Source organism: Staurois parvus, unplaced genomic scaffold (genome assembly GCF_062004578.1).
Source record: "Staurois parvus isolate SC_StPar_1 unplaced genomic scaffold, SC_StPar_1.0 ptg000027l, whole genome shotgun sequence".
In the NCBI taxonomy this organism is placed as follows: Eukaryota; Metazoa; Chordata; class Amphibia; order Anura; family Ranidae; genus Staurois; species Staurois parvus.
The window spans coordinates 199,077-219,211 of NW_028317823.1; the positions used below are offsets into that span (position 1 = coordinate 199,077).

A 20,135-nucleotide genomic window follows, 5' to 3' on the forward strand; every position below is an offset into this window, starting at 1 on the left:
GGACAGCTTTGTACGTCAGTGTTAGGATTTTAAATTTGATCCGTTGCGCAATCGGAAGCCAGTGGAGGGATTGGCAGAGGGGGGTGGCGGAAACGGAGCGGTTGGAAAGGTGAATGAGTCTGGCAACCGTATTCAGCATCGACTGAAGCGGGGATAGCCAGCGGCGAGGCAGGCCAGTGAGGAGGGAGTTGCAGTGATCGAGTTGTGATATGATGAGGGAGTGGATGAGCTGTTTAGTGTTTTCTGGGGTTAGGAACGTGCGGATTTTGGCGATGTTGAGGAGGTGGAGTCTGCATGAGTTTGTTAAAGATTGGACTTGGGGCTTGAAGGATAGGTTGGTGTCCAGAATGACACCAAGTACTCTGGCCTGCAGGGCAGGTTTGATGGTGGTGTTGTTGGATGTGATGATGAAGTCAATGGGGGGTGGTGTCCGGGCTGGGGGGAAGACAAGAAATGGACACTACCACCACCATGCTTCACTGATGAGGTGGTATGCTTAGGATCATGAGCAGTTCCTTTCCTTCTCCATACTCTTCTCTTCCCATCACTCTGGTACAAGTTGATCTTGGTCTCATCTGTCCATAGGATGTTGTTCCAGAACTGTGAAGGCTTTTTTAGATGTCATTTGGCAAACTCTAATCTGGCCTTCCTGTTTTTGAGGCTCACCAATGGTTTACATCTTGTGGTGAACCCTCTGTATTCACTCTGGTGAAGTCTTCTCTTTATTGTTGACTTTGACACACATACACCTACCTCCTGGAGAGTGTTCTTGATCTGGCCAACTGTTGTGAAGGGTGTTTTCTTCACCAGGGAAAGAATTCTTTGGTCATCCACCACAGTTGTTTCTGTGGTCTTCGGGGTCTTTTGGTGTTGCTGAGCTCACCGGTGCGTTCCTTCTTTTTAAGAATGTTCCAAACAGTTGTTTTGGCCACGCCTAATGTTTTTGCTATCTCTCTGATGGGTTTGTTTTGTTTTTTCAGCCTAATGATGGCTTGCTTCACTGATAGTGACAGCTCTTTGGATCTCATCTTAAGTGTTGACAGCAACAGATTCCAAATGCAAATAGCACACTTGAAATGAACTCTGGAGCTTTTATCTGCTCATTGTAATTGGGATAATGAGGGAATAACACACACCTGCCCATGGAACAGCTGAGAAGCCAAGTGTCCCATTACTTTTGGTCCCTTAACAAGTAGGAGGCATATATGCAAACTGTTGTAATTCCTACACCGTTCACCTGATTTGGATGTAAATACCCTCAAATTAAAGCTGACAGTCTGCAGTTAAAGCACATCTTGTTCGTTTCATTTCAAATCCATTGTGGTGGTGTATAGAGCCAAAAATGTTAGAATTGTGTTGATGTCCCAATATTTATGGACCTGACTGTATATATGTGTATATATGTGTGTGTGTGTGTGTGTGTGTGTGTGTGTGTGTGTGTATATATATATATATATATATATAGAGTTAGAAGGTTAAGTTTAAGGGTTAATTACTATTTATTATTACGTATTATTAACCACTTGCCTTCCAGAGGATTTACCCCCCTTCCTGACCAGGCCATTTTTTGCGACACGGCGCTGCGTTATTTTAACTGACAATTGCGTGGTCATGCAATGCTGCACCATAATGAAATTTTATTTAAAATATTATATTTTTTCCACAAAAGGAGCTTTCTTTTGGTGGTATTTGATCGCCTGTTTGTTTTAATTTTTTGTGCTATAAACAAAAAAGACCAACCATATAAAAAAAACTACAATATTTTTGACGGTCGGGAAGCTGTTAATGTATTTTATTTTATATTTATTTATGATGGTTTTAATTTATCTGTGTATTTATTTTACTTTTTTTACATTTATTTATACATATATTATTACAATTTTTAAAAAATATTTTTTATTTTTGAGCAGAAAATCGCGTACAAACGCGAATCGTGCATTTCCATTTTTATTTCTATGGAATAAAAAATGCTGCCCGAAAATCTGTCTGAATTGAGTGACAAAAAAAGCTCCAGAATTTGTTTGCGCTTCGGGTGTTTGGCTTCAGGTGACTTGGAGTGGAGATGTGAACCATCTCCTTTGAGAATAATTGATTTTTTTTCTCCTCCAAGCATTTTTGAGCTTCAAGCTACAAATTGCTCAAGTGTGAATCCAGCCCAAGGGAGGAGAAACAGAAGTCCACTGATCTTCCCAGAGAAAGGGTGTGTGTGTGTGGGGGGAGTCTGATCATTGAAGGAGAGTAGGCTGAGTTCCCAGCACAGCTAGAGAATTGACCACACTGTGTTCTTATGTCTAGAGTGGTCAGTTTTTAACCACTTGCCTACTGGGCGCTTATACCCCCTTCATGCCCAGGTCAATTTTCAGCTTTCAGCGCTGCCGCATTTTGAATGACAATTGTGCGGTCATGCAACACTGTACCCATACAAAATTTTTATATTTTTTTCACACAAATAGAGCTTTCTTTTGGTGGTATTTACTCGCCACTGGGTGTTTTATTTTTTGTGCTATAAACAAAAAAAAATAGAAACAAAAAAACTTTTTTTTTTTCAGTTTTTTTGCGATTATAAAAATTTGCAAACAGGTAATTTTTCTCCTTCACTGATGTGCGTTAATGAGGCTGCACTGATGGTCACTGACAGGCGGCACTGATAAGATGACAATGATGGGCATTGACGGGTGGCACTGACTGGTTGCACTGCAGGGTACTGCTGGGCAGCACTGATGGGGGGCACTGGTGGGTGGCACTGCTTGTCACTGATGGGCACAGGTGGGTGGCACTGATGGGCACAGGTGGGTGGCACTGGTTATCAGGGCACTGATGATCAGTGCCGATCTGTCACGCTGTGACAGTGTGAGGAAAGTGCAGCTGATAACCAGCAACTGTAGTACTCAGTGATCTGCTGTGTGATTGGACACAGCTGATCACGTGGTAAAAGGCCGCTGTGATTGGCCTTTTATCTCATCATGGAGATCACTGGGGGCGCTCGGGAGGGTGCGTTCTAGGAGGACATAATATGACGTCCTCCTAGAACTGGACAACTGCGCTATAGCCATCATTTGGCTATAGCCCGGTTGGCAAGTGGTTAATCAGTACAGTTTTCGTCTGAAAATACATGACATCACTTCCGAATTTTCTTTCTGTTCTACGAGAAGTTTTGTAACCTTTTCATTATCGATACTAGCATGGCTAGACTTGGCTCGTTTGTCACACCACTAAGCAGGAAACAGAGCCTTGTGTATGTAAGGGGCAAACATGGCTGCCCCCGTGTAGTCCGCTCCCATTGAGGAGATTACATAAACGTTGACCAGAAGTCATATGCTGTATGTGATTTTAGGATCCTTCTGCTCCTCTTCCAAAAAGCCAAAGCCATGAAATACTTACCTGTCAGCTGGTGTGGGCTTACTGGTTACTGGGTTCACTTCCATTTCTATGGTGTGTGAGGAGTTGATTGGCTGCTAAGGCAGCAAAGGAGAGAAGGTAAAGATGGCGGTCAGTGGGAATGGACATTCCTCTTAGCTGGGGCGTGTTGAGTATTTCAATGCTTCTTTTTGGAATCTGTGGAACAGCAGAACCAAAATCTGCTTTACATGGACCTAAATACGAATACTGACCATGTATACATGTATGTTTTCAGGGGTAGTAAGCCATAAATACATTGATTTACATCTAAGTTTCTGGAAGTGTGAGACATGTATTGCTGGTGGGCTCTCCGCAGTGGTGGGACTCTGAATGGCTCTGGACTGTGGCCACACTCTTCTAATTGGGGAATCTGATAAATCTTGTGTCAGCCACTAGTGGTAGATTTACTAAAACTGGAGAGTGCAAAATCTGGTGCAGCTCTGCATAGAAACCAATCCGCTTCCACGTTTTATTGCCAAAACTTAACTGAACAAGCTGGCGTTAGAAGCTGATTGGTTACAACAGGGATGTCCCTAGGGGGGGAAATGTGTGTTTTTGTGTTTTTTTTTTTTTTTTTGTTCTTTTTTTTTTTCCGAACAAGTTTACTACTGCTTTAAATATGACTGCCTTTGGAACCTTAGAAGGCATATTGATCTTGTTATCTTTACAACATCCAAAGGGCTGTCTGAGTAATTCACATTTTTTTTCATTATAGACAACAAGAAGAGAAGTTGTGGAAACTTGAAGGAAGGCTAATAACCAAACTATCTGAGGTATGTATAATATAAGGATTGACTCCCTGAAAAGTGAAATGTTGCATTTAAAAAAGCCTATGCAAACCCTAAGGGCTCATATACACAGGACGTTTGTAAAACTCTTCTCAACTATGGAAACTGACTGCTGGAAAACGTAGGTTAACAAAACGTCTGTTTAGCTGCGTTTGCATACCGCGTTTATGCAGCGTTTTGCGTTTAGAAGCGGTTTTTTTAAGATAACCTCAGGAGACCTTCCAAAATTACGAAAAACAGTTAAAAATTAACTATTTCAGACATTTTGAGAGGAATAGAGAGAGCAGAAGCAGAGAGAGCAGTATGTGTTGAGATGACCTATCTTTTCTGGTTGTATTCACTATGGATCCCATCATGTACATAATGCGGCACGTTCTACCATTTTTTCCTTCACGTGAAACCTGGAACTGACTGCGCTGGTGTACCGGGTCCATTTGAATACATGGAAAATGCTTTGCATGCATTTCTGATGGTGAAAAAAGGCTCTGGACAGCATCTGGATATGGAACAGTTAAAACACAATTCTAAACGCAAACGCTTATAAACGCAGTTAACTGCGTTTACACTAGTTTACAAGCATTTGGCGTTTGAAACGCTGATAAAATCTACTCCTGAACGCAAGTTTGGTGCGTTCCAAGAAACGACTGTAAACTCAACTGCCTGTAAACGACTGTAAACGACGATGTGTACATGGACACACAGGAAAACATTAGGGAGAGTTCAGGGGCTGCTGAAAAAAACGCAGAAAAGCTCCTAAACGTCAGTTTATCAGTTGCAGTGTACATGGGGCCTAACATTGAACTTCTTGGTTTTTTTTTTGGTATGTTAAATATACCATTGAAAGGATATGTTCACCTTTTTTGTAAATAAATCAATAAATGCCAATCTTTTTGCAAGTAACTGTACATGACAGGGAGGATCATTGAACTGTTTAGAGTGCTCAATAGCGTGCTGGTATTTCATTGAGAAATACAAGTCGTCAGCTGTAAAAGATGACCATATTTGTAGTTCTTCCATTCACCGAACTCTGTAAATGAAAGATGCGGCCGGGTGGGCAGAGCCCCACACAAATGCATTTTTTTTTTTTTAAGTGACAACAGGAGCAGGGAGAAGATCCCCGTCTTGCTGTCACAGAGAGACAGTAGATCGGGGAGAGGCTGCAGGAGTGGGAACATGTTTATGCTTTTTGTTTTATGCTCCACGTGGCTTCTTAGTGATTTTAATAAAATACTACACTAAATGCCGCTGTCTCTGGGCTCTATTATGTGAGCTCCTTCTTAGGATGTGCCATATTTGGATCGATCACTGACCGGCGCAGGGGAGGTTCATTAGCAAGAATGTACATATAAGAGCCCATATAGTGGACGTCATTTGGTCATTTCTCTATTTCCTGCACTGGATGGATACATCTTTTGGAGGGATTTCTATACAGAGCCTGTTTATTTCTTGCTTCTGGTGAGTGCATAGAGGTGGAGGATTGTCACAGAAGTCACTTTACATCTCTGATCACCATAGATTCACACAGTATTGTTGGACACTGCAATATTGGACTTTATGATAGTCAATAATATTCACACATTTGTTTTTTGTTCATTTATTAACGCTGCATCTGTATTTATGTGTATATGTAGTGGAATAGGAGGGTCTGCCACTTTGTGCTTGCTGCTCATTTATATCTTTGCACTCATGTTACATGTTCCACTCGTTTTTTTAGGGTGGAACATGTAACATGGTCCCAATGCTGTAGCTGCTGCCCACCGCCCCCCTCTCTGTGACAGAAGTACGGGGAGAAGTTCCCTGCACTAGCTGTCACTTTTTAAAAATAGTGAGGCTCCACCCACACAGTGTCCTGTGAACGAATGAGCTACAAGTTCCAACAGCCTTTGCGGCTGTCGGCTTGTAGTTCTCAATAAACAATCACAGTGCTGTAGAGCGCCATGGTAGGTGATTGATTCTTCCTGCTCCTACATCCCATACTGGCAAGCAGATATACTTACAAGTCTGCAGGAGACCTGATCTGCTGATTGCTGGTGCAATGCTTTTACAGGCTCCTGCAATCAAAAATAATAAATGCACATTTTTTTCCCTGCAAAAAAATGTGCATTTTTATTATATGTGATCAAAAGGTGAACTAATCCTTTAACCACTTCAAGTCCGGACACTTTTACCCCCTTCCTGTCCAGGCCAATTTTCAGCTTTCACTGCTATCACACTTTGAATGACAATTGCGCGGTCATGCAACACTGTACCCATATGAATTTTTTAGCATTTTTTTGAGACCGATAAAACTTTATTTTGGTGGTATTTATTCACCACTGGGATTTTAATTTTTTTCCTATATAAATGAAAAAGTCCAAACATTTTGAAAAAGTGTTTTTCTTATAAAATTTTGCAAAGAAATAATCTTTATTCATAAATCTTGGCCAAAATGTATTCATCTATCTTTTTAGTAAAAAAAATAAAAAAATAACCCAAATTAGTTTATAACCAAAAATGTATAATTTAAAAAAAAATATTTTTACATTTTTATTTTACCTCTTTCTTCCTGGACGCCCGTACCTCTTTCTTCCTGGACGCCCGTACCTCTTTCTTCCTGGACGCCCGTACCTCTTTCTTCCTGGACGCCCGCGCCTCTTTCTTCCAGGACGCCCGCACCTCTTTCTTCCAGGACGCTCGCACCTCTTTCTTCCAGGACGCCCGCACCTCTTTCTTCCAGGACGCCCGCACCTCTTTCTTCCAGGACGCCCGCACCTCTTTCTTCCAGGACTCCCGCACTTTTCTTTCTGGACGCCCGCACCTTTTTTTTCAAGGGTACTCGTACCTCTTTCTTCAGGGGTAACCGTACCTCTTTCTTCTAGGACACCATAGCGGAAGAATCCTTAGATGTGCTTCTCATTGACATCACGTTGGCTATGTGCAGCTATGTCTGGACCAGTGGCCAGGATATTTGAAGTTACTCTTTAACTATAAGGGATATGTAACCCCTAACAACAAGCTTCTCCTATTTGGTCCCCTTTGGTTTGTTTAAAGTGATATTAAAGGCGATATAAAAAAAAAAAAAAAACATGTCATCCTTACCTCCTCTGTGCAGTAGTTTTGCACATAGCAGCCCCGATCCTCCTTTTCTCCTGTTCCCCCACCAGAGCTCTGGGCCCCTCCCTCCTGCCAAGTGCTCCCAGAGCAAGCAGCTTGCTATGGAGGCACCCAAGCAGGCTCGCTCCCAAGCTGCTGCTCTGTGTGTCCATTTACACATAGAGCCGTGGCTTGGCCCTGCCCGCTCTCTCTCCTCATTGGCTTACTGGCTGTGATTGAAAGCAGCAAAAGCCAATGGCTTTCTCAACCAATTAATAGGGAGATTCCCTGAAGAGCTGAGGCTCTTGTGCACATCGCTGGATCGAGATGGGGCTTAGGTAAGTATAAGGGGGTCTGAGGGGGCTGCTGCACACAGACTTTTTTTATATTCTTGCATAGAATGCTTGTAGGTAAAAAAAAACCTTGAGCCTTTAATGTCCCATTAAGAGACTTGATACCTGTTGGTCTTGCCAGTAATCTTGTCTGCTGATGACTTTCTGTGCTTCACTCTTATCAGTTCCCAGCTGTCTCTGAGGACTAAAGAACCCCTCCCTTTGTTATGAAGAGGATGGAGGTGTTCTATAGTCCCGTCCTAGCATGACAAACACTGCTGCATAGTACAATATGGTGAATGAGTGTTGTCGTACTATGACAAGTATGTGACTGGCAAGATCACCAGTTGAAAAAAAAAAACTAATGCAGCCACCACATCCAAGAACTGCTAATCTGCAGTATATGAAAAAATATTTGTTCTTGTTAGATATTCTTTAAAGCCGGACTAAACCCTTCTATCCTTTACAGCCCAGGAAGCTGCCATCTTAGCCTCTGATGGTGCTGCACATGGGACCAGCAATGGCACTAGCCGTTTGATGGGTTTACAGTTCAGTTAAAGGGTTAGTTCAGCTTTTACCAAACAATACCTATGCAGGTAAGAGGCACCTGTAGATAAGAAAAACTGCAACTTTGCCTAAAGCTGAAGAATGCCCTTGCTATAGGTGTAGGCCATTTATGTACCTCGTGAAGCCTGACAAGAATACTCCCAGGACATTGCTAAGAAAGGTATAGTTGTCGTTCACCTCCACCTTCACAGGAATGATTTGTCCAATTCAAACCCCTCACATGTTCTTTCTGTCCCCTGATGCAGTAGCTCTGAGCCCACAGTTTCCGAGCTCACTCCTGTGATGGTGGAGGTGAGCAGTAATAGCTGGGCCTCACTTAGCATTGTCCTGGATGTTTCCAGTCCCACTTAAATGGCTTACATGTATAGCAAGGACAATATTCAACTGTAGTCTGAGCTGCAGGGTTTGTTTTTCATCTACAGACGCCCCATACCTGCATAGGCAGTTTTTTCTAAAGGTGAACTAACCCTTTAAGAAACTGACACAAGCACACTGACTATTATTATTATTATTACATCGAGTTTATATAGCGCCAAAGGGTTTGCTCAGCGCTGTACAATATAGGGGGGACAATACATGGCACAGTACAACAATAACAAACAACGTACGAGGGGTAAGAGGGCCCTACTCTTTCGAGCTTACAATCTAGGAGGGAGGGGGTAGTGGTACAGTAGGAAGTGGCTGAGGGGAATGAAGTGGTGGGAGGAATCAGGGAGAATGGCCGTTAGGTGAGGGTGGGGTAGGCTTCCCTGAAGAGATGGGTTTTGAGGGAGCGCCTGAATGTGAGGAGAGAAGGTGACAGTCTGATGGATTGGGGCAGTGAGTTCCAGAGGATGGGGGAGGACCTGGAGAAGTCTTGCAGTCGTGCATGGGAGGAGGAGACCAGGGAGCAGGATAGAAGGAGGTCCTCTGAGGAGCGAAGGGTACGGGTAGGGCGGTACTTGGGGATCAGGTTGGTGAGGTAGTCAGGGGCAGTGTTGTGAATGGCTTTGTAGGTCAGGGTTAGAAGTTTAAATTTGATGCGTTGGGCAATCGGGAGCCAGTGGAGGGAGAGGCAGAGGTGGAGCGGTTGGTGAGGTGGATGAGGCTATGCTGGTTATTATTCAAGGCATACCTTGGAATTAATGGTTTTAGGAAAACGTTAAATCGGTGGCTTTAGTTCTTTAGGTCACAATTAGGGATTGATTTACTTAAACTGGAGCGTGCAAAATCTGGTGCAGCTCTGCATAGAAACCAGTCAGCTTCCAGGTTTTATTGCCAAAAATGAATAGAACAAGCTGGAGTTAGAAGCTGATTGGCTACCATGCACAGCTGCACTCCCCAGTTTTCGTGTCATTGTTGTAATAAGAAAAGGCTAAAGCCCCCGGCAGCCGTTTTCCAAAGATGAAAATCCATCTCAAGTGGGTAGTCTATGTGGGTAGACCCGTAAGAAGACAGAATACAGTTGTTGCTGTGGTTGGAGGAAAGAGACGTTGAATAAAGAACATTTTTGTAGGATTAGTGATCGGAGCAGACTGCTGCATGTTTATAAGCACATTGGTACATTCTGAAAAAGAACTTGTCCAGTGTCTTTTAATTGTCCTCTCTGCTGCCACTTCCTATGGATTAGAGTGTCGGCCTGTCCTCCAATCTGTCACTCGTCATTCTGTTCCGTGTCTGCAGAGTTCCGCCAGGAAAAGGTTAATGTATTTGTAGAGAGAACATCAGTGAAAGAGAAAATCATAGTGCGTAATGTGGGATCTGCTGGATGGGCTCTGGATAGATAAATGGTATTTAGGAGCAAATTGGTGGTTCTGACAGCCGCACAAAATCATTTGTATCTGTTCTATAACGAAGATGGCTTTGTCACTGGGCATGTCCTCGAAAGGTACACTATATTGCCAGCCCTCCAAATCATTGGATTCAGGTGTTCCAATCACTTCCTTGGCCACAGATGTGTAAAATCAAGCATCTAGGCATGCAGACTGCTTCTACAAACATTTGAGAAATAATGGGTCACTCTCGGGAGCTCAGGGACTTCAAGCATGGTACCGTGATAGGTTGCCACCTGTGTAATAAGTCCATCCGTGACATTTCCTTGCTACTAAATATTCCACGGTCAACTGTTAGTGGTATTATAATAAAGTGGAAGCAACTGGGAACAAGAGCAACTCAGCTGAAGCGCACAGTGCGCAGAAGTCACCAGCTGTCTGAAGAGTCAATAGTTAAAGACCTCCAAACTTCATGTGGCCTATAGATTAGCACAACAGTGTGTAGAGAGTTTCATGGAATGGGTTTCTATGGCCGAGCAGTTGCATCCATGCCTTATATCACCAAGTGCAATGCAAAGTGTCGGATGCCGTAGTGTAAAGAATGCCGCCACTGGACTCCAGACATGTTCTCTGGAGTGACGAATTGCGCTTCTCTGTCTGGCAATCCGATGGATGTGTCTGGGTTTGGCAATTGCCAGGAGAATGGTACCTGCCTGACTGCATTATTATTATACAGGATTTATATAGCGCCAACAGTTTGCTCAGCGCTTTACAATATAAAGGGAGACAATACAGCAACAATACAGTTCAATACAAGAGGGATAGGAGGGCCCTGCTCCTCGGAGCTTACAATCTAGGTGCCCAGTGTAAAGTTTGGTGGAGGGGGGATTATGGTGAGGGGTTCTTTTCAGGGGTTGGCCTTGGCCCCTTAGTTCCAGTGAAGGGAACTCTTAAGGCATCAGCATACCAAGACATTTTGGACAATTTCATGCTCCCAACTTGCTTTTAGTGCCTATTCACACCAGGTCATGGTGCTGGAAAGGCACGTTCCTTTTCCCTCACCACATTCAAAATGCTCTGCCTTAGCGATCTGCTGCGAGTGCTAGTATATTGTTAATAGCACCCCAAACGCAGTGTGTTTTGGGGTACCAGACCGCATGTTACCCCAGTACCATGCAATTTGGTGTGGCATGTTTTTCAAAAGTCGTGTATGCACTACTTTTTGTACATTCCAATGTGATTTGCAGCTTATTCAAAAGAATGGGCTGCAAAATCGCACTACAGGGGAACGCAAAAGAATCACACAGGCACGTGGATCGCATGCAATGGCAGAACTGAGGATGATCTGTATATGGAAAAAGGAGAATTGTACCAGCAGGCAGTGTGGCATTTATATTAATTGATATTTTTTCCTGCTTTTTTTTTTCTTAATGCATTAATGAAACGTAATATCCCTCCTGCAAATCTCTGTTATCTGTTTGCTTATTAGATGGGATCTAAGTCTGCCTCCAGTCTGAGGTATCCTTTACAACACAGGTACATTATGTAGACTTTTGTTTACTAGGATTAGAGCGATGAATATTTAATATCACTGTGTAGTTATCTATCCATTTGGGTTTAAAGGCAGATTACGGTCTAGTTTCCCGGTAGCTCCTTTGAAGCCGCTATGTAAGATCTCCACTGAATAAGAATTAGAGCTTATTATTGATATAAAGTGGTCATGAGGGCTTATTCAAACCACCATAACCCATGCATGTCAACATATGCCGAACGCATTGTTTGTGCAATGAGGCACATGACATTAAGCAGCATGTTCATTTTTAATGAGCTGTCACAAGTGAAAAATGGGCCCTGCCCCCATTTTTTTAAAATTTAATTTAAATTAATTCATTCCTTTTATTTATTAACTCCTTTGCATCGTAAGGCATAGAACAGTTGCACATGTGAAACTAATAAATGCAACACAGATACAGTGCGTTACCCGACAATTCATGGCGGGAATGAGCCCCCGAGTTTGTGAAAATAACTGCAAACATTTCAGATTTTCATACATTTTTTGGGGTTAGGAAGCTCTTGGTGTTGAATACATTCCTGTTTGGTCAGGTTTGATACATGTGCCATTAGTTTATGTTGTACCTAATAAAACTTAGCAGGGATCTATTTTCTTTGATTTTTGGCTTAGGACTCAAGCACTCCGTGTTTTAGCCCCGGTGCACGAAATCCCGGCATTTTAGGTGTGGGCGGAAGACATAGGTGCACCGTCCAGCCCCACCACCTGCAGCATGTGAAACTGAGAAGCTGAAAATTGCTGTGGCTGGAAAAGTGCACCAAGTTAATGTTTAGGGCATTATATACCCAGAGACGAATGTCCGCAATGCAGACTGCTTGTGTTCACACGTTCATTCCTGGGTGCATACTGCCCTAGACGCTAGTACCACACAGTGCACTGTTCATCCACAGCAGCTTTAAACCTCAGAGTTTTACAGGCTGCCAGCAGTGGGGGCAAAAAACCTCAATCATGGATATGTACAGTATGAGATTTCATGTCAGGAAAAAAAAAAAAAATACATTTGTGTGTGTGTATGTATGTACAGTCAGGTCCATAAATATTGGGACATCAACACAATTCTAACATTTTTGGCTTTATACACCACCACAATGGATTTGAAATGAAACAAACAAGATGTGCTTTAACTGCAGACTGTCAGCTTTAATTTGAGGGTATTTACATCCAAATCAGGTGAACGGTGTAGGAATTACAACAGTTTGCATATGTGCCTCTCACTTTTTAAGGGACCAAAAGTAATGGGACAATTGGCTTCTCAGCTGTTCCATGGCCAGGTGTGTGTTATTCCCTCATTATCCCAATTACAATGAGCAGATAAAAGGTCCAGAGTTCATTTCAAGTGTGCTATTTGCATTTGGAATCTGTTGCTGTCAACTCTCAAGATGAGATCCAAAGAGCTGTCACTATCAGTGGAGCAAGCCATCATTAGGCTGAAAAAACAAAACAAACCCATCAGAGAGATAGCAAAAACATTAGGCGTGGCCAAAACAACTGTTTGGAACATTCTTAAAAAGAAGGAACGCACCGGTGAGCTCAGCAACACCAAAAAACCTGGAAGACCACGGAAAACAACTGTGGTGGATGACCAAAGAATTCTTTCCCTGGTGAAGAAAACACCCTTCACAACAGTTGGCCAGATCAAGAACACACTCCAGGAGGTAGGTGTATATGTGTCAAAGTCAACAATCAAGAGAAGACTTCACCAGAGTGAATACAGAGGGTTCACCACAAGATGGAAACCATTGGTGAGCCTCAAAAACAGGAAGGCCAGATTAGAGTTTGCCAAACGACATGTAAAAAAGCCTTCACAGTTCTGGAACAACATCCTATGGACAGATGAGACCAAGATCAACTTGTACCAGAGTGATGGAAAGAGAAGAGTATGGAGAAGGAAAGGAACTGCTCATGATCCTAAGCATACCACCTCATCAGTGAAGCATGGTGGTGGTAGTGTCATGGCGTGGGCATGTATGGCTGCCAATGGAACTGGTTCCCTTGTATTTATTGATGATGTGACTGCTGACAAAAGCAGCAGGATGAATTCTGAAGTGTTTCGGGCAATATTATCTACTCATATTCAGCCAAATGCTTCACAACTCATTGGACGCCGCTTCACAGTGCAGATGGACAATGACCCAAAGCAGACTGCAATAGCAACCAAAGAGTTTTTTAAGGGAAAGAAGTGGAATGTTATGCAATGGCCAAGTCAGTCACCTGACCTGAATCCGATTGAGCATGCATTTCACTTGCTGAAGACAAAACTGAAGGGAAAATGCCCCAAGAACAAGCAAGAACTGAAGACAGTTGCAGTAGAGGCCTGGCAGAGCATCACCAGGGATGAAACCCAGCGTCTGGTGATGTCTATGTGTTCCAGACTTCAGGCTGTAATTGACTGCAAAGGATTTGCAACCAAGTATTAAAAAGTGAAAGTTTGATTTATGATTATTATTCTGTCCCATTACTTTTGGTCCCTTGTCAAGTGGGAGGCACATATGCAAAGTGTTGTCATTCCTACACCGTTCACCTGATTTGGATGTAAATACCCTCAAATTAAAGCTGACAGTCTGCAGTTAAAGCACATCTTGTTTGTTTCATTTCAAATCCATTGTGGTGGTGTATAGAGCCAAAAATGTTAGAATTGTGTCTATGTCCCAATATTTATGGACCTGACTGTATATGTCTATACACACACACACAACGTGTGTAATTTTTTTTTTTTAAATACCTGTGTGCCGTTCACAGGGCTGCTGTTAGAAATCACAGGGCCCCATAAAGCCAACCCCTCCAATGCTTCAGTTGCTATGCATCAGTTATGAATGAATACAGTGAGTGATTGGCACAAATCACTCATTGTGTTCGTTCAGGAAAGGAATGGGTAGTAAATGTGATATATTTACGGAACCCCTCCCTCATCTCTTCATCCTTCAGGATCTTATGTTGTTGCAGCTGTTAGTGGGAAAGATAGGAGGAAAGTGGGTGATGGGTGCGGCAGAGGGAAGCAATTACTGGAACCGAACCCCTGTATGGCTCTCTTTGCAGCAGCTGAAAGCCAGCGGGAGGGAGAGGAGAAGAAGGCAACTTTCAGCTGCTGCTGAGAGAACCATACAGGGGTTCGGGTCCAGTAATTGCCTTACCTCCCCCCACCACCACCATGCCAATCACCCTCCCTGCGCATATGCAATTCACCCAGCTGCCTGGGCCCTGTACAGGAGGACTGGTTGTACCTCCATATCCAAGGCCCTGGCCGTTGACCACTTGTATTCTCTCCCTGGCTGAGCAGAGATGTTGGCATGGTATAGAATAGTTTACTATGTATTTTACAGCTGCTGGTATGTGCGTGGTTGTGTTGTTTGTTTTTCACCACAAAAAAGTTGAACTATGATGGAAAAAAAAATGGCCCAAACCCCCCACAATGGAAGGGATTATGGTCAAATTAACCAGGACAATGAAAAAATTGGTAGTAGGTCCAGTTTTATGGCCATAGAGACTCTATTCTCTTTTGTGTGTGTTCAGTGCAATGCACATTCTATAATGTGCCAGGACAATGTAACCTGTGCACAGGCACCAGAGTTGCTTCTTCATTGGTCACCAAATGGCAGAATACAGAAAACTCCAGATCTGATAGAACACCAGGAGAGGTTGGTAATGGCAACAATGGAGTCTTGCATGAGTGCAGACCTTGCTGGAGGAGGAGGACACACTAAAAGGGTACGTTTGCCATAATGTGCAACTTTTATGGCATCAGATAGGGGTCCATGTGTGGATACAGTTCTGCTTTAAGGTTAACTAACTAATGTACAGTTCTATAAATGTGTTTTTAAACTGTAACATTCATTTGAATTGAAGAAAAAGAAGTAATAAGAATAAACATTACTATAAAGTATATATGATCGCAGCCTTCAGTCATACTTTTATTGAGCAGAGCAGCCAGGAAGCACCAGGCATACAAGGTGCTTGGATGACATGTATTTTTCGGGGTGGAAAGGAGCTTCAATCGATCATGTGATCACAGGAATGTAGTTTACAATATTATATACAGTCTATTGCATGTGTGTATGGGGGGAAAAAATACAAAATTTGATTAAAAATGCAATTTTATTGTGTAAAAAAAAAAAAAAAAAAATTCCTTTCCAGAATACCATCTACTACAGAATGAAAGTTGAACATTGGTTTAATGAACTAACTGATTCTCCATTATGCCTAGGTCTCCATCCCATCAGCCAACTTGCCTGATCAGAGATTCTTCATCTACAGTCTTTGGAACAAACTAGCGCTGTGACTTGAGGTCACCACAATGCGGCAGCTAAAGGGAAAACCCAAGAAAGAGTCCTCCAAAGACAAGAAGGAGAGAAAGCAAGCCATGCAGGAAGCTCGTCAGCAAATCACCACTGTAGTGCTTCCCACGCTGGCCATCGTGGTGGTATTAATCGTCGTGTTTGTCTATGTGGCGACTCGTCCAAACACAATCGAGTAACCTGTCCTCTTTTTTTTTTTTTTTTTTTCTTCTATGGGTACAATGCCTTGTGCCAAAAAAAAGAACCAAATATGAATTTTTCTACCTTCAGCATTGACGGTTTATAAGAAGGATTCTGTCCACTCCAGTGTTTTTATCAGATTCTCCTTTTAATGAATGTTTAAAAAAGGAAATGTGCCAATCATTGTGTGTCAAGCAATGCTACAGTTGTGCCTTTAAAAAATGTTTTTAAAAAAGACCAGCTGAAACCGAAACTGGGAATTGTAAATCTGGGAGTGGGAAGGGATCTCTGTTATTCTGATGTATAACACTGTTGCTGTATACTGTCATATTTGCCAAAGGACTACTTTCTGGTAATGTCAGTCTAATATATTGTACCGCACACCCCCAGTATTTATTTTTTAAATAAAGTATGAAACAATCCGTGGTGTGTGTGATTGTATTTTTGTTTGGACAAACCTCTGCAGCCTGGTACCCAATGTCCTCAAGAAGTACAAAGGTGGTAGATCAATACCCTTATAATTGAGGAGCAGCATTTTGAATGTTCTAGATCTCGCAACATTGTTTTTTGTTGTTTTGTGTTTTTATTTCCTCATCACCAAGCTACCTTTTGCAGTCCTAAATCTTTTATATTGCTCGGGACGATGTCCAGACAGTCTCTTCTCCAAGATCTTTCCTTGTTACTAGAACTTGCATAGGCTAAAACAAGCCATACACCAGCAGAATTTGTGTTTGAAATATTTTGTTCATTCAATTTGCTAATGGTTAGTCGGGTCAAATTTGATGTTTATTTTCAACTGTAGTGAGAAGAAAAATTTCTCATTCTGCTGCTTTGAAATTTCTAAACGAGTGAAATTCTGACTGTGAATGTGGTTGTTGCTCTGGAAAAATCCTACATATTGTAATGAAACCAGTTTAATGGGAATCCATTAAAATAGTAGGTCTAGATGAAATTTTAAGGGCTGTTGAACAAAATCAGTGGACTCGATGGCAAGAAAGAATTTTCTGATAAACGTTCAAATGAAAATCAAAGCTTTAGGCTTTCCCACTTCATGACAGTTCTTGGGCCCACCAATAGGCCACTCCATTACATGTGAGGGAGAGGGGTGCATGCCCACTACCATACTGCAAGTTGGGATATTTTGGGAAGTTTTTTGACGGTGTGGTCAAAAATATTTAGACAACAAAGGTGCAATATGCTAGTAAACGTGTACAAGGAGGATGTGTCTTGGATCACCTTCCCCTTTGAAGAAAATGCCAGGTAACTAGAATCTTCAAAGTCACTGAAAACAAATGCAGAGCAGTAGCCTAACTTGAATCTGACTTCAGTTGTGGAATACTTGTTCAGGGTTGCTGACATAAAAAGTATGAAAGACCTGAATCAACAGAATCAGCATGGCAGGGAGTCCACTAGCATTTCTGGAAGTTGACCAGCAATGGTGAGCCTTTTTTTTTTCTCAGTACAGCAAGGTTATCAAACTCCATTTCATTGCAGGCAGCATCAGAATCGGGTCTGGAGGAGGACTGGCGTCTGCTGCTGGAGTCTGTACGCTAAGACCAGGGGAGGCAGAGATGAGGGGGTGCTGTGATGGCAGCAGAGAGGAAGACAGAACTACAGATCCCACACTTCTTTGTGTAGACTTGCTGAGAAGCCTCTCTGCAGATACATGGGAAAAGTGCAGGATCTGTTAGAGGAGTTCTGTCTTCCTTTTTATAAAGCTATAACAACCATTTTAGGTTAATGGGACTTTGGATATGCCTCCGAAGGTTTCACATACAATAATTCAAAATGTTTAAAAGATTAACTTATCTTTATTTGTACACTTAGAAACATAAAAGTGTACATGTAAATTAAGTAATATATGTAATCAGACGCCAATATTACAACTTGTTTTGTCTTTTTTTTTTTCTCTCCCCCTCTTTCCCCTTCCTTTGCTCCCTCTCTTCCTCTTTTGAATGCTTGAATGGTTTTAGGTTATTTTGAATATTGCTGTATTAAATTGGTGATTTACTACAATTTTCGTTAAATTTCTATTTTGTATTTTTAACATTTGTTTGTAGTGACTACTTTATCTACAGGATATTTGAGATCTAAGGTCCTGATGAAGCTGGTCTCCTGTGAAACGCATCAACCTATGTTAAGTGATCTCTGAGGACTTCACAACTTTAGTTCTACTAATTATATGACAAAGCAAGTGGTAGTATTAAAAGATGTAATATTACTTATTTTACATGTACAGTTGTATGTTTTTAAAAGCACAAATAAAGATATGTTGATCTTTTTTAAACCTTTTAAATTCTTGTATGTACAACCATTGGAGGTATATCCAAAGTCCCATTACCTATATATGGTCTTTATAGCTTTACGGTTCCAAAGAGATGATGCTCTCCAATGGTATAAATTGGTGAAGTGACCTGGCAGGCCTTTGTGTTTGATACATGTGCAAAACAGGTTTGCTGTAAGTAAACCTTAAAATTATTTTCATGAAAAACCTATTCTCTGTTCACAGTAGTTACTATGCTTTAATATCTCATTGCTGCTTTTTCTTACAATCCCATTCTGCATTATGCTTGAACAAGGCTTTTTCCCTCTTCTTGTTATTGAATGTCACCAGTCCAAAAGCATTATCATAAACCTTTTCTACAATCCTTCCCCAAATCTCAAATCCTACCCCACATTCCCAATATATCCAAAAATGTCCACAATGCAAAGTCCAAAATTATAAGAAACCTTTTCTTCAATCCCTCAATTCCCTTCCTTAAATCTCAATAAATTCAAAATCAAAAGTCCACCACAAGTCCACACTAATATAAGATCTTCAAGCGTTGAAAATTGTCCCATTCATCACTTCAAATCCAGGAAACCTCAAATAAAATAAACTAAATATAGTGCATTAACTTTTAACAACAATCAAATATTGTGATACTGTGCAAAAGTCACTCGTGAGAGAAAAAAAAAAATATTTTAAATTGTTACTTTTCATGTATCTCATGTGTAAAATACTATAAATAAAATTAGGGTGAATACACCTACACAGCCCATTCATGAGGTGAATCCACTGCAAAATAACCAAACTTGTGATATATGTGCAAAAAGTGCCAACATTTCAACAAGTAAATACACAGCAAGTGCTCAACTTGTGAGTATGTATAATCCACAATCCAAAAATAAGTGCCCCCACTCTGGTAGGATTAAAAACTATTACCCTTTTTCATCTCTCATAGGCATTTAAATGCTCCAGGGTACAACAGCTTTCTCCTTGCAGATAACTAAGCATTGTTCCCCGATCCTCACAGGGCAAGAAAGAGCAAGATTCAGCGGGATGTATAAGTAATAAAACAAATTTTTATTGCTGCTTACATTCAATAAAACGAATGTCCATCCTGTTCCAGCATAAACATAGCTGAACCAGCAACAAAGATGGCCGCGCTGCTCCTTCCGGTTTTGCGTCTGACGTCACGATGCTGACGCGTTTCGTCACTTCCAACTTTTTCTCAAGGGATTGAAGAAAAGGGATTGAAGAAAAGGTTTCTTATAATTTTGGACTTTGCATTGTGGACATTTTTGGATATATTGGGAATGTGGGGTAGGATTTGAGTTTTGAGGAAGGATTGTAGAAAACGTTTATGATATTTGCACTTTCAAGGGTGAAAGATTTACTTTTCTTTGGGGATTCACAGAGATTTTGATTTCATAGTCCAAAAGCATTGTCATCGGAGGGCACGCCTGCCCAGAGAGAACTCCAAGCCAACTGCCAATACATCTTGCTGACAGTTACTGCTGTGCAATGCACAGAAGGCCATGCTAGATGAAAGCTTAAGCCTGCCCACTCCAGAACATGATTGACAGCTCCCCCTGCTTCTGCCTTCTGAAATCAACATCTCAAATATCACCTGCCTATGGAGGCCAAACATGCGCACTTGAGACGACCTCAGTTTGCAGGAAAATGGTAGTTGTATGAGTTTTCTCAGGAACAGTGTAGCACTGTTGGTGTACATGGGTACATTGACAGAAGCGTGGGTGTACATTGATGGAAGTAATAGAAATAACATCCAAGGAGCTAAGGTTTTTTAACATTAAAAGTGTGTTTGCTTTTCTAGAGTTGCTGCAAGCTCCTTATTGCTCTCTCTCTCTTGTCACCACTCTAGTAATCCCTTGATAGCAGCTATGACAAATATGTGTAA

At 41.8% G+C, this 20,135-nt stretch overlaps 1 long non-coding RNA gene across 3 annotated transcripts in view; it reads left to right on the forward strand.

Moving 5' to 3' along the window:
* The window catches only part of LOC149471135 (uncharacterized), a 90,175-nt gene extending 73,802 nt beyond the window's left edge, over window positions 1-16,373 (forward strand). For all 3 annotated transcript variants that reach the window (XR_016307224.1, XR_016307219.1, XR_016307226.1), the window contains 2 exons: window positions 4,115-4,172; window positions 15,681-16,373. This is a non-coding gene — a long non-coding RNA (uncharacterized LOC149471135). The remainder of the gene's footprint in view (window positions 1-4,114; window positions 4,173-15,680) is intronic.
* Window positions 16,374-20,135: the final 3,762 nt, after the last annotated feature.